We start from the raw sequence: 12,533 nt of genomic DNA, 5'->3' as shown, positions 1-12,533 counted from the left end.
TCGGAGACCTTTTAAAGTATACTCGTATATACATATGTATAAATCATCTGCGTGACGAGCTGTGTCGATTTAGGCATGTGCGTCTGCCTGTCCGTCTGTATATACGCGAACGAATCCCTCAGTTTTAGAGATATCGATCTGAAATTTTGCACACATTCTAGTCTCACTAAGAAGCTGCTTCTTTGTCGGAGATTCCTCATAAGTTAAATAAATAAGTTAAAGCCTTAATTCAACCATAAATAATATTTTCTTTATGTATTACATTTGCCTTGCAATCAAGTGGTAATAATGTTTAAAGAAACTCCCATTTTTTCATCCCACTTTTTTTGATATATTTAATAATTTCTTTTTTGACATTTAATGATACAATTAACTGTATATACGAGTACTATGCAATAAACCTTCGTCAAATTATTTTACAAATAGAAACAGCGATCTAGTTTTCCGGTAATAAAATAAAATACTGCAATTGTACACCTCATTAAGGGGTTGCAACCGCTAATTATTCTCTCACAATTTGATTATGGTGCTCGATATGATTTATACAATTTTGTTTGTTCGATTCGCTACTCTCTAAAGTTAAAGTATTTATTTATTTGTTACTTGATGTAACTTATAACATATTTAGTTTTAATTAGAAAGATTCTCCAGGTAATAAGTGATTTAGTGTAACCAAAAAATTTAGGCCTCAGTAATAGTCTCTCCGAGGTCGAAGAGATTTGCTATTTTTTTTATGTATTATAAATATTTATTGTATATGTATGCATGTATGTATCTATAATATTGTAATTTGGAACAAAAATTGTTTGAAAATATATTCAAAGTTACAGATATATACATATATACATATATGCTACTACATAATTTCTGAGCCGTATAATTTTTCATTTAATTTAATTCAGCATATGATTCCTTTCCACTTTGCGCTAATCAAAATTAATTAATTTCATTTTAATTCTTCTCGTTACAGTTTATATAATTATTTATGAACAAATTTCAATACAACATGGCGTTTTTCATTCACGACAACAACTAACGGGTAAGTGCGACCTAAATACAAACAACATAAAATATACACGAGTCCACACACACACACAGAAGTATCTACTTATGCTTATGTGTGTGAGCGCATAGAAATTTCACCTTAAAACTTGTAATTGAGCTTTCTTTGGCTTTTGGCGTCGTTGCCAAAAAAACAAAAAAAAAAACAAACGCCATTCACGACTGTTGATCGCAAGTTTTTCGACATTTTTGGCTCTTGTGTACACTCATATTGTATATGCATACATATATATTTATGTGTGAATAGTATATGTATGTGTGTGTGTGTGTGGCTAGCAGCTGATTAACTTTTGATATTCCGTCATGCGAAAAACAAAACAACCAAATTGAATTGAAAACGCAAATAAATGTTTGAATTCTTCAATGCATTACGTATTGGGGAGGGACACGTTATGAGGGCGTGATAAATTTAGGTACATACATACATATATTTATGTTTATAAATTAATCTACCTCTAGCTGTGGGTTCTGTGGGTTGTTTGCAGTATTTATAAGTCGACATATTTATATTTGTATATACATATTTATGCTTTTATGTTTGTAGTTCTGTTAGGGTTTTGGGGACGCGCACTGTGGGCTTTTGCATGCTGCTGCCAATGAAATGACGTAATATCATAAGCGCCCAACAGCTTTTATAGAAACCTGCCAATTTCCTCACTACTTTGCGCACGCGTTGGCGTACAATAATATATAATATATATGTATATAAATAATAGAAACATATAACTATGTACAAAGTATACAAGTATGTATAAACATGCATACATATATATTTAAGTATGTGTGTATGTACATAAGTTTTTATTTTTTGACTTGACCATAGTTCTTTTATTGTTTATAGTTGGAAGCATGTTATCGCATCATAAAAATTCTTATGCTGCCTTATGTATTACTATGTGTGTGTATATATATTAAGGTGTGCGTTGTTTCCAAAGTTGAACTTTTTTGCAGACGCGCCTAAAGTTTTAGTTTTGACCCTAAAAAATTATCCAACGTAAGGAAGTTCTTTATTTTCAAAGTAAAACTTTAACTTCAGGCGCCGTGTGCAAAAAAAAAAATAAAAACAAGAAAAAACGTTAACTTCGACTGCACCGAAGCTGTAATATTCTTCACAGGTGCATTTTTATAGCATAAAAGCGTTGTCTGAGATCTCTGTCAAATTTCATGACGATATTATGCCGCCTAAAAAAGTTTCCACACAAGGACTTGTGTTGGATCGGTCAGTTTATATGGCAGCTATATGCCGTAGTTGTCCGATATCGGCGGTTTCAACAAATAAGCAGCTTTTGAGTGAGAAAAGTACGTGTGTACAATTTCAGGTCGATATCTCACTTAGTTCTCTTCTATACAAACGGACATGGCTAAATCGATTGAGCCTGTCATGATGATCATTTATATACGTACATATGTACCCTAGAGGGTCTGCGGCTTTTTCTTTTGGTTGTTACAAACATCGTGGCAAACTTAACATGCCATATCCATATTCAGGGTCTAAAAATCAATGAAATGTATTATTAAAATTATAATTGTTATTACATAAATTTAAATTATATACATAAATGTTCTAAAAAGGTTAATCGTAGACAAGCAAAGATCCTTAAATTATTTAATCGATTAAGAAAAGCGACACTTTGTAAATATCTTCCAAGTTGAAAACGTTGGTTTTTGATTGATACTATCTTATAGTATTCTCGAGTGCAGGTCAGATCTAATCGTCAGGTAGTTGATGTAGATCACCTCTTTTGAATCCCGGAAAACGATGTTCGGAACCTTTCTCGTCGATAAAAGCAGGTTCATTAGATAACGTCCTTGGTCTTTGGTGTCTACCGGTGGATCCATTACCACCAGTGAATTTGGTCACAAAACGAAGCAATCCTTCAGATAATAATAAGTGCCCTTTGAAGCACATATACGAAAACCTGTTTTCTGGTATTTTTTCAGATACTCAATACAAACAAATAATAACGAAAATAACCTTCAATTAAAAATACCGCAACTTAAAACTAAATATTTACAAAACATTTGATGCATTATATTCAATTATTTCGATTTCCTTTCATCAAACTATTTATTTTATTATTTTTTGATACTTTATAATTTCCTAATAACATATTATTCCATTGCAAAGTACTATTTTATTGTCCATGAAATAATTTTTCTTAATTTGTTTTTGTATTGAATAAAGTTCCCAATCATGCATTTAATTAAATTAAATTGGTTTTATAGATGGATTGGCTAATTTAAACAATACAACACAAAGCTCACCACCAACCGCTCCCTCAAATTGAAAATGAGCGCTTACTACGTACACACAGCGTCTACTTATGGATGTATATATGTATGTATTCTACTTATGCATGTGTGTGTATGCACCGTTTGTATATTTTATTACATATTTTGCTTGTGCCAAGCAATTTCCTGTCTTGTTTTATTTGATTTTATACACTTTTGGTTTTCGCTTGTTCTCTACACTTAAGCTCGTGCGAAGGTCGTAGTCGTCGTCGCCGTCTACACTTCTTTGGTAGGGCTAGTAGTTGTTGTTATTGTTGTTGGCATATTGCCACATAAGGCATAAATCAGTTAAAATACAAATAGTCACACAATTGTATACACATATCTACTACTTATACACACACACATACATATATATAACAAAAATATCTAATATCTATGTAAGTGTGAATATGCTGTAAAAATAAGCAACCACAGATAAAATATTTAAACTTATACGCAGCCATACGCACGATTACATTAATTACACGCTGTAAAACTGAAATTTCACTCACAAGCTCGCTATTCGACGAATGATTTAACACATGCCTCGTGTTTGAAAAAATTTCTCAACGCCCGCATTGGTTGTCTGTGGCTGCAATAAGCTTATGTTTGTATGTAATTATAATAAGTGTAAAATATTTGCAAATCAAGAGCAAAACTTATCAATGGCAGACAAATTGGCATTGTGTAATCGATGGAAATGTTCAAAAAGAAAAAAATCGCACACGCTTACTTAAATGAAAACTTACGTGCATACTTACATATTTACATAAAAAGCGAGAAAAAACGTTAACTTTGGCAGCACCGAAACTATAATACCCTTCACAGGTGCATTTTTTATAGCCTCAAAGGGTTATACTCTATCTTGATTATGATCGGTCACTCTGTATGTCAGCTACATATATGCTATAGTTTCGTGAATATAGCGCGTTAAATAAAAAAGTTGGTCATACAAAGACTTGAGTTGGATCGGTCAGTTTGTATTGCAGCTATATGCTATAGTTAATATACCCCTTTCAGGGTATAATTACTTATGTACTAACAAGCGAACTAACATACATACTACATTAAAACTTACATACTTACGTGCATATATACATACTTAAGTAAATACTTAAACGCAAACTTACACACTTGTAAAAGTTGCAAAAGTGTATCAAATCAAACTTTCAATTGCTATAATAAGCACTACGGTACTTAAGTACGCAATTACCGCAGTTAAATCACTCATACGCCATGGCGCACAGACAATGCTTTCCATGTAGTCGTACACATTTATAACTGCGAAATTTCCACGTTTATTACGTATTTATATATATTATATCTATTCCATGCTGACATACAGACATTTCACTAAGCTTGCACTGGGAGAATTGTTAATCGCATTTGCAGTACATGCCTACAAATGCAAATATTTTTTATGTATTACTCTCAGCATATCATGTCAAATTGGTTTTGTCTAACCTTTTTCAAACACGTTTTATTGCATTCACGTTAATTTTTGCATTTTTGTTTCTTTTCGTCTCATCACCTCTGTTGGTATATATATACATATTTGTTAGCGTGCGAAGGTCGCCACGACATTGTCATTTCATTTATTTCAAATACAACACGCGTCATTATTTTTCCCCATACTCGTATTGTGCAATATTATACTCGACATTCGTTTTTCTTTTTGCTTTCGTATTTTTTGTTGTAGTCGTTTTTTGCAAAGCTTTTTAAGTGGCTTTAGAATGTTTCTAATTTGTCACACATCCAGCTTTTATCTGCTGTAACACGTTAATTTGACAATTAATTTAATGATTAATGCGAATCGACGTTCGAAAGATAACTCAATTAATCGTTTCGTATAATACCCTTTACATAAATATAAAAGTTTCCACGCAAAAACTTGATTCTGATCGTTCAGTTTGCACCGCAGCTATATGCTATAGCATAAGAAAATGGGGGAAAAAAAAAGTGCGCTAAATTTCAGATCGATACCTCAAAAACAAAAGGCTAGTTCTCGTACATACAGACTGACAAACGGACAGACGGATATGGCTAAATCGACTCAACTTTTCCTTCTAATCATTTATGTATATATAATATTTTATAGAGTCTCCGATTTTCCTTCTGGGTGTTGCAAACTACGTGGCAAACTTAATAGACCCTGTGCAGGGTATAAGAATGAGAGTTGGAGTGTAAAGCATGAAAGCTATCTCTTCAAAGCGCTATCAAACAATGTAAAGTGTAAAGAACAGTCATTAAAGCACTTAAATAAATGGAAAATTTTTTAGCACTGTTATTTATGTATCCCGTTACGATTATTGTCTTTTGATAACTTCTGTGCATACCTTTCTAGTTAAGAGCTATAATATAATTTATTCATATTGACCTTCTTTTTATATTGGTTCAGCTTTTTGACAGTTTGATTGGCATCTAGAATGAAGTGTTGGCGGTGTAACTTGTCATAATAGCTATCGCTGCGTATCTCCAAAATACTGGTGTATTACAATCAAATAATTAAGAATTATACATATACAAAGTCAAGAGAGGCAACAGTGAAGCTCTTACTCTCTTCATCTCTTTATTTTTCTGAGTGTAGACATTATGTAGGTAATCTCTGCGTGCAATACCTAATTGGAGTGGCATTTGTACATATGTAGATATGTACGTATACATATTATGTGTAAGTACGTATGCTCATCCATAACGATCGCGTGTAGCCCGAATATCACTGGTGAAACGCATTACGTGCGCGAACTGTCAATATTTTCTAAACAAACAAATGATATTTGCTCGCGAAAATCCATAATCAATGCAATTTCGTACCGTGAATGTGCTAAATGTGTAGCTAATTTACATACAAATAAATTTAATAATTCTCTGCGCCTGTGTCGATCAGCTGATGGCAAAGCGTCAGTCCCCCACATACAGACACACACACTAACACACAGCTATCAGAACGGAATGCTTGTTTTATTTATTTTAGTGAATGCCCAGCACAACTGACAGCTCGCTTAGAATAATAGATTGCGGCGACAAAGAAATGTAAAGCAAATCGACCAACAACAACTAAAAGCAAAAGCAATGCAAAAAAGTAGAGGTGTGGAAGTGAATATGAACATATGACAGCGCAACGTGCACGTCGCGCCAACAGCTGATCGCTGCGACAGACGAGCAACGTCAACGGCAGCGCCAACGAGAGCAAACACACAGAGTTGTAGTTGTGTGTGTATGTATGAGAAATTTATGTGTGTACATATATGTATTTGACGCAAATTCTAACATGGGGAGATTTTTTCTGTTTAACTTGGAGACTAAATGCACGCGCGCAGAATGCTGAATTGCGTTTAGAAAAATAAAATGAAAAAGGATAATAAAAATAAAATTTGTAGAAGGAAACCAGACATAATAAGAAATAAAAAGAGCGCACAGTAGCAAAAGTGAGATTTATAGGCAAATATGAGCTTTTGTAATGTATATTTGTAAAGAGACATAGGTATATGTATGTATGTATAAGATTATTTATAGCAATCAAAATTAAACTTCATTATGCGATAAATGAGTGGAAAGGAAAAGGAAGAAGCAACAGCAGCTAATGGCGAGAACAAACGTTAGCGTACTAAATTTTGTTGCTTAACCTTGAGCTGCTATTGACTCTACTGATCCATTAAAAGAATGCCATAACCTTCTTCAATATCGCCATTATGATGACCGTATTTCATTATTTCACATTTCACTGTTGCGCTCGCTCACCCACCACCCTCTCTCACACAACAGAGCGCTGTGTAAAATCATGCTAAAGATTAAATTAACGGCTTTACTAGCATAAATTATGGTATATTTTATGGCCTTCAAAAGATTAGCGAATACCGAACTGTTTATAAGAAGTTGCATACATTATACATATGTATATTACATATATACATATTTATACATAATTTACACCTTTCTCATTTAATTTATTTTTATATACATACATACAAACATTTTTTTAAAATTATTATTTGTTTATATGTATGTATCACTATATAAATACACTTGTTCCGACAACTAATACACGCATACAAACATACACTTATTAAGTACATATACATACATATATGCACTCAAATTTGGTGCCATCGACGTTATCGCGTTCTATTTTTGCTTAACTTGCGGGCAGCAGCGCTCCACTGGTGCTCCACTGCACCACATCACCGTCATACAACCGCACAATACATACAATACTTAGAGAGTCACAATTTGGTGTGAATGACACCCGTTGGCCTTGGTTCAAATGTCGGTTAGAAGTTTTGGATTTTTCTGTGTTTGGTGTGAAATAATTTCGTTGACTCCGCAATACATAATCCTCGTTTACTGATGAAGCGCAATTAATTATATACATACATACATATGCACATATATGTACGTATAAATTTCTGAGCTAAGAATCGTGCTAGTCATTATTAATACACCTTTAAATATACATTTAAATATCTCGTATATGTGTTTTATGTTCTTCGCTTGCAGCTGACGCAAGGCTGACCTTGAACTAGAAGCGAGTAGTGATTTTTCGATCGTGTGAAGCTTTAGAAATAACGATGCGATTACAAAACGATATTATACGAAAATATACATACGTACAGCATGCGCTTTCATGCTCCGCGTGGGCGGGGTTTATTTAGAAATCGCAATATTTTAATATTTCCATTTAATTTCTAGGCAAATATATATTTTCTTATTTGGGCTTGAATATAATGTTTGAGCAGAATAAGATACTAGTAGGAACATTAAATTGATAACCCTCAGTTGTTGAAATATCACTCTGAAATTTTCCACACGTCCTTCTCTCTGCAAGAAGCTGCTCATTTGGCAGAACGGCCGATATCGAGCCACTATACCATATAGCTGCCATACAAACTGAACAATCAAAATCTAGTTCTTGTATGGAAATTTATTTATTTGTGAAGGGGATTTTAACCGAAGTAAATATTTTTTTCTTTTAAAAAAATAAATAAAATTTATAAATAAATTTATTAATAAATTTGATTTATTTTTTACATATTAAATTTTATTTTTCAGATTTTCCGTATATAAGTAATTTTTTATGATCGTTGTAGCATAAAGCATATACATATTTATATACAAAATTTTGGAACAATTTTCGAATCTTCTAAACTTATAAACTATTTGGATGGGATTTGCATTTTAAAAATATTTTTTTCCTTTTGCTTATAGAATTTGATTAATGATGAAATAATTAATAAATTTATTAATAAATTTGATTTATTTTTTACATATTAAATTTTATTTTTCAGATTTTCCGTATATAAGTAATTTTTTATGATCGTTGTAGCATAAAGCATATACATATTTATATACAAAATTTTGGAACAATTTTCGAATCTTCTAAACTTATAAACTATTTGGATGGGATTTGCATTTTAAAAATATTTTTTTCCTTTTGCTTATAGAATTTGATTAATGATGAAATACTTTTTTTTTCATTGGAATATGTATCGGTAACAACTATGAAACATGCGCATAAATATAAAAAAACGTTTGTAATATGACATTAAATAGAAGTCATTAGTCAGCACCTTCTCAAAATGACCATCGTTGTGACAGCGGCAATGACGTTTGCACACCAACAACAGCTGAGGTGTAAAAAGCGAACAGACAAAAATAAAAAATTAATCTAGAACCCGCACGGAAGTGGTTCGAACTTTGCACGTAAATGTCTCTATATATATATTTAAATGTGTGTTCAGATTGGCAAGTGCATAAACAGATTAAGAAAAAAAGATATACTAATACAATAGATTGTAAAAAGTATAAATAAAATAACAAAGTGTGCACGACGAGCGTGTGGCAACAACTATTATGTGCATATATCTTGTAATTCTTACATATACTTAGGTATACTATATGTATTTAACTGAATAATTATTTCGCCACGTGCATCATAAGTTATACTAGTTTTGAACAAAAACAAAAACTAACTAACTGAATTATACTAGTTTTGAACTAACGAGTAACTTGTTGAGTTATCGTTGTATAACTCAATTTAATCACTTTTCATAAAAATTAAGGAGTTAAGTCACTTTCATTTAATTTTATTAATTAAAAAAAAACATATTTACAGAATTTAATGTACTTTAATAATTGGCGATTCATTTTGAATAATTTCGGATTCCCTTAATCCCGTAGCCGATCTCAAGTAGAACCTTCGAAATAAAGTATCTGGCGCTTAGGACGATTATTATACCTAAAATTATCTCAAGAATAATTTTCTATAGATAATACAGGTAATGATGAATTTTTTTTTGGAAATTTGGACCATTCACAAAATTGAAACTTGTCTAAAATCTGTAAAACGCAACTTAGGGGTATTGAAGAAAGCGATTACACCACTCTCTCGACCACTCGAATTCAACTCGCTAATTTTTTTGTTACGTTTACGTGTAAAATGTTTGATAAAAGAGCAGTGCTCATAGATAGCATGCAACGAAATGGTGAATCGAAGTTGGCAATTATCGAACTAGTTACCAACTAGTACAAAAATGATTGATAATTACAGAATAAGTAAATCTTCTTCAAATCATATTTGATCTATTTTAAAAACTGTTTGACATAAGATTCATAAATGTCACAAAGGCGAGGCATTAACATATACTAGATATGTCTATATAAATCTGCTTACAACATTGTTCATTATTTTTTCTTTTTTTTATGTGTATTTCCTTTTTTTCATACAAGTATTTAACATGGTTGTGGGGTATGTATATAGGTTCTTTTTAATTAAGATATATTTAATTATACTTTCTAATTAAAATTGTTTATATTTTTTTAATATATTTTAACTCTAGCAGCCCTTATCTATTATTCAAGGACTAAGTGATGACAAAGTCCATAACCATATATGCCTATATACATGGATACATTGACACAAGCAAGATTACAATCGATAAGTGCAACAACTGAGGATGTATCGTGGGCGAAAAAGGGCCGTCATTATTTATTTTTATACCCTAAACAATTTTTATTAAGTTCGCCACGAAGTTTGTAGCACCAAGATGGAAACGTCGCAGACCCTATAAAATATTTATACATATATATATAAATGATCAATATGATGAACTGCGTCGATTAAGCCATGTCCGTCTGTCTGTATATACGCGAACTAGCCTCTCAGTTTTTGAGTTACCGATCTCAAAATTTGCACAACCCTTTTAAACTTCAAGAAGTTTCACATTTGTCGGATCCCCCGATATCAGATCACTATAAGGTATAGCTGCGATACACACTGTGTTAAAAAAAATCAAGTTCTTATATGCAATTTTTTATTTCACGAGATTAATATCCAAAATAATGCTACAATCACCCAACTTATCGGAGATCGGAACAGTATAGCATATAGCTACATGCATGCCATGGTTGCTATAAGATATGCACTTGTGAAGGGTATTATAGCTTCGGTGTAGCCAAAGTTTATGTTTTTTCTTGTTTTTTGTACATACATATTATATATACATTCTCGCTAAAATAATTAAATGTTGTTGCTTAGCCACACAAACTCGCTTATTTTTTCCGAATTCAGCAATAATTTAGATTGTCACTTCAAAAAAGAAATACTGGTAGCTATTTAAGCGATTGCAGAAAAAATCAGTCAAAACACCAACAGAAAAATTAATTATTTTTGACAGCTGACATTTTGTCAGTATTGTAAACCTAACCTCCTTCAGGGAAATTTTATCCAAGTTAAGCCTGCTTTTGTTACACTTTAAAAAAATACCTTGACAGCTATCATCTACTTCAATTTAATTATTCCTTTATTTTTATCTTTATCTACCTTACCGCTTTCGATTCTTCCTTTTAATATTTTTTTTAACATACAAACATATACACACATTTTTACTATTTATTCATAATATTCTCTTTTTTGCATTTCCTTGTTTTCATATTTTCATAGTTGTTTTTATATTTTTCCTCTATCTCTATATATTTTTCACCTTTATATCTTGCTGTTGCTGTGTAATGAACAATAAAAGTCGATAATAAAACATGCGCCCTAAAAGTGCAAGGTGTGCACAATGGGACCCAACAACAATGCATGCAATGCTATGCATTTTTCTGCAAATAAAAGTAAAGGGGTGAGGTGGCGAAGCGGCAGAGAGAAAATGTTCATATTTCAAGGTCATTGCATTCGGCGCGTGCAAGTCCTTCAGCTGGGCTCTTCGTTGCTGTATGTTTGTTTGCGAAGAGTGTAGCGGGACCAGGGTGCTGACGGCATAGTTACTTGGCTGTGCTATCAAGGGCGTGTCCTTATGACATTCTCAGTACGGCAAAGCGAAGGAAAGTGATATTAAGTGTATTTAATTTAGAATTTTCCCTGAATAGCTACAAAATGCAAAAGTGGGTGTGTGTTTAAAAATTTCTATTTAAGAAGTTTAAATATTAAAAAAAAACTTGGAGAACTTCCAGTTTAATGGAAAAATTTTTAACACCAGGATTTTCATTTAATAAAACTTTGTTTTGATTTTATTTCTTATATAAAATGAGTTTCGAGGATAGACCTGGCTATGGCCCTCAAAAAAGACGTGTATTTGAGTGTATAAGAAAAAATCGTACGTCGTTTACAAGTTAATTTACTGTTAAGCTGCAGTTGAAATTTCAAGTGGAAACGTAAAATTTTTTTTTAATCTTACTGGCCTGGTCCCTTAAAAGGTTGCCCGCACAAACCATTATTAAAAGTGTAAATAAAATAAATTTATCTAACTCAGAATTAAAAATTATTTCAGCATCAAATGTACTAATGTTGGTCTCTCAGACACAGCAGACATTTCGGAAGGTTAAGTGTTGAACGAGTTCAATTGATATTGGTGCCGTCTACATTATAAAAAAAAACACTAGCTTCGTTTGCACTATTCACAAATAAAAAAGTTTTTTGCACAACAATTAGATTTTGTTCGTGCAGTTTGTATGGCAGCTATATGCTATAGTAGTGCGATATCGGCGGTTCCGACAAATGAGCAGTTTCTTGAGGACACGATCTCTCAAAAACTGACAACGACACTAGTTCGCGTATATACTGACAGACAGACGACACATCACACTGTTCATTTATATAAATATTTTAAAGGCTCTCCGACGTTTGCTTCTGGGGGTTACGCACTCCGTGGCAAACTTAATAAAAATAAGAAGAAGATAGTAGATTCGATTGCCGTCAC

At 32.3% G+C, this 12,533-nt stretch overlaps 1 protein-coding gene across 5 annotated transcripts in view; it reads left to right on the top strand.

The window, feature by feature from the left end:
- atos (atos homolog atossa) overlaps window positions 1-12,533 on the top strand; it is a 152,067-nt gene that overhangs the window by 83,959 nt on the left and 55,575 nt on the right. For 4 of the 5 annotated variants that reach the window (XM_070108026.1, XM_070108025.1, XM_014232770.3 and 1 more), the window contains one exon: window positions 971-1,039. The gene's annotated coding sequence lies outside the window, so the exon portion shown is untranslated. Of the gene's footprint in view, window positions 1-970; window positions 1,040-3,288; window positions 3,401-12,533 lie in introns of all 5 variants that reach the window. The other variant, XM_036362825.2, reaches the window with a different exon arrangement.

Source organism: Bactrocera oleae, chromosome 4 (genome assembly GCF_042242935.1).
Source record: "Bactrocera oleae isolate idBacOlea1 chromosome 4, idBacOlea1, whole genome shotgun sequence".
Taxonomy (NCBI): Eukaryota; Metazoa; Arthropoda; class Insecta; order Diptera; family Tephritidae; genus Bactrocera; species Bactrocera oleae.
Note: the sequence above shows the minus strand (reverse complement) of the source record. Positions and strands in the feature narration are given on the sequence as shown.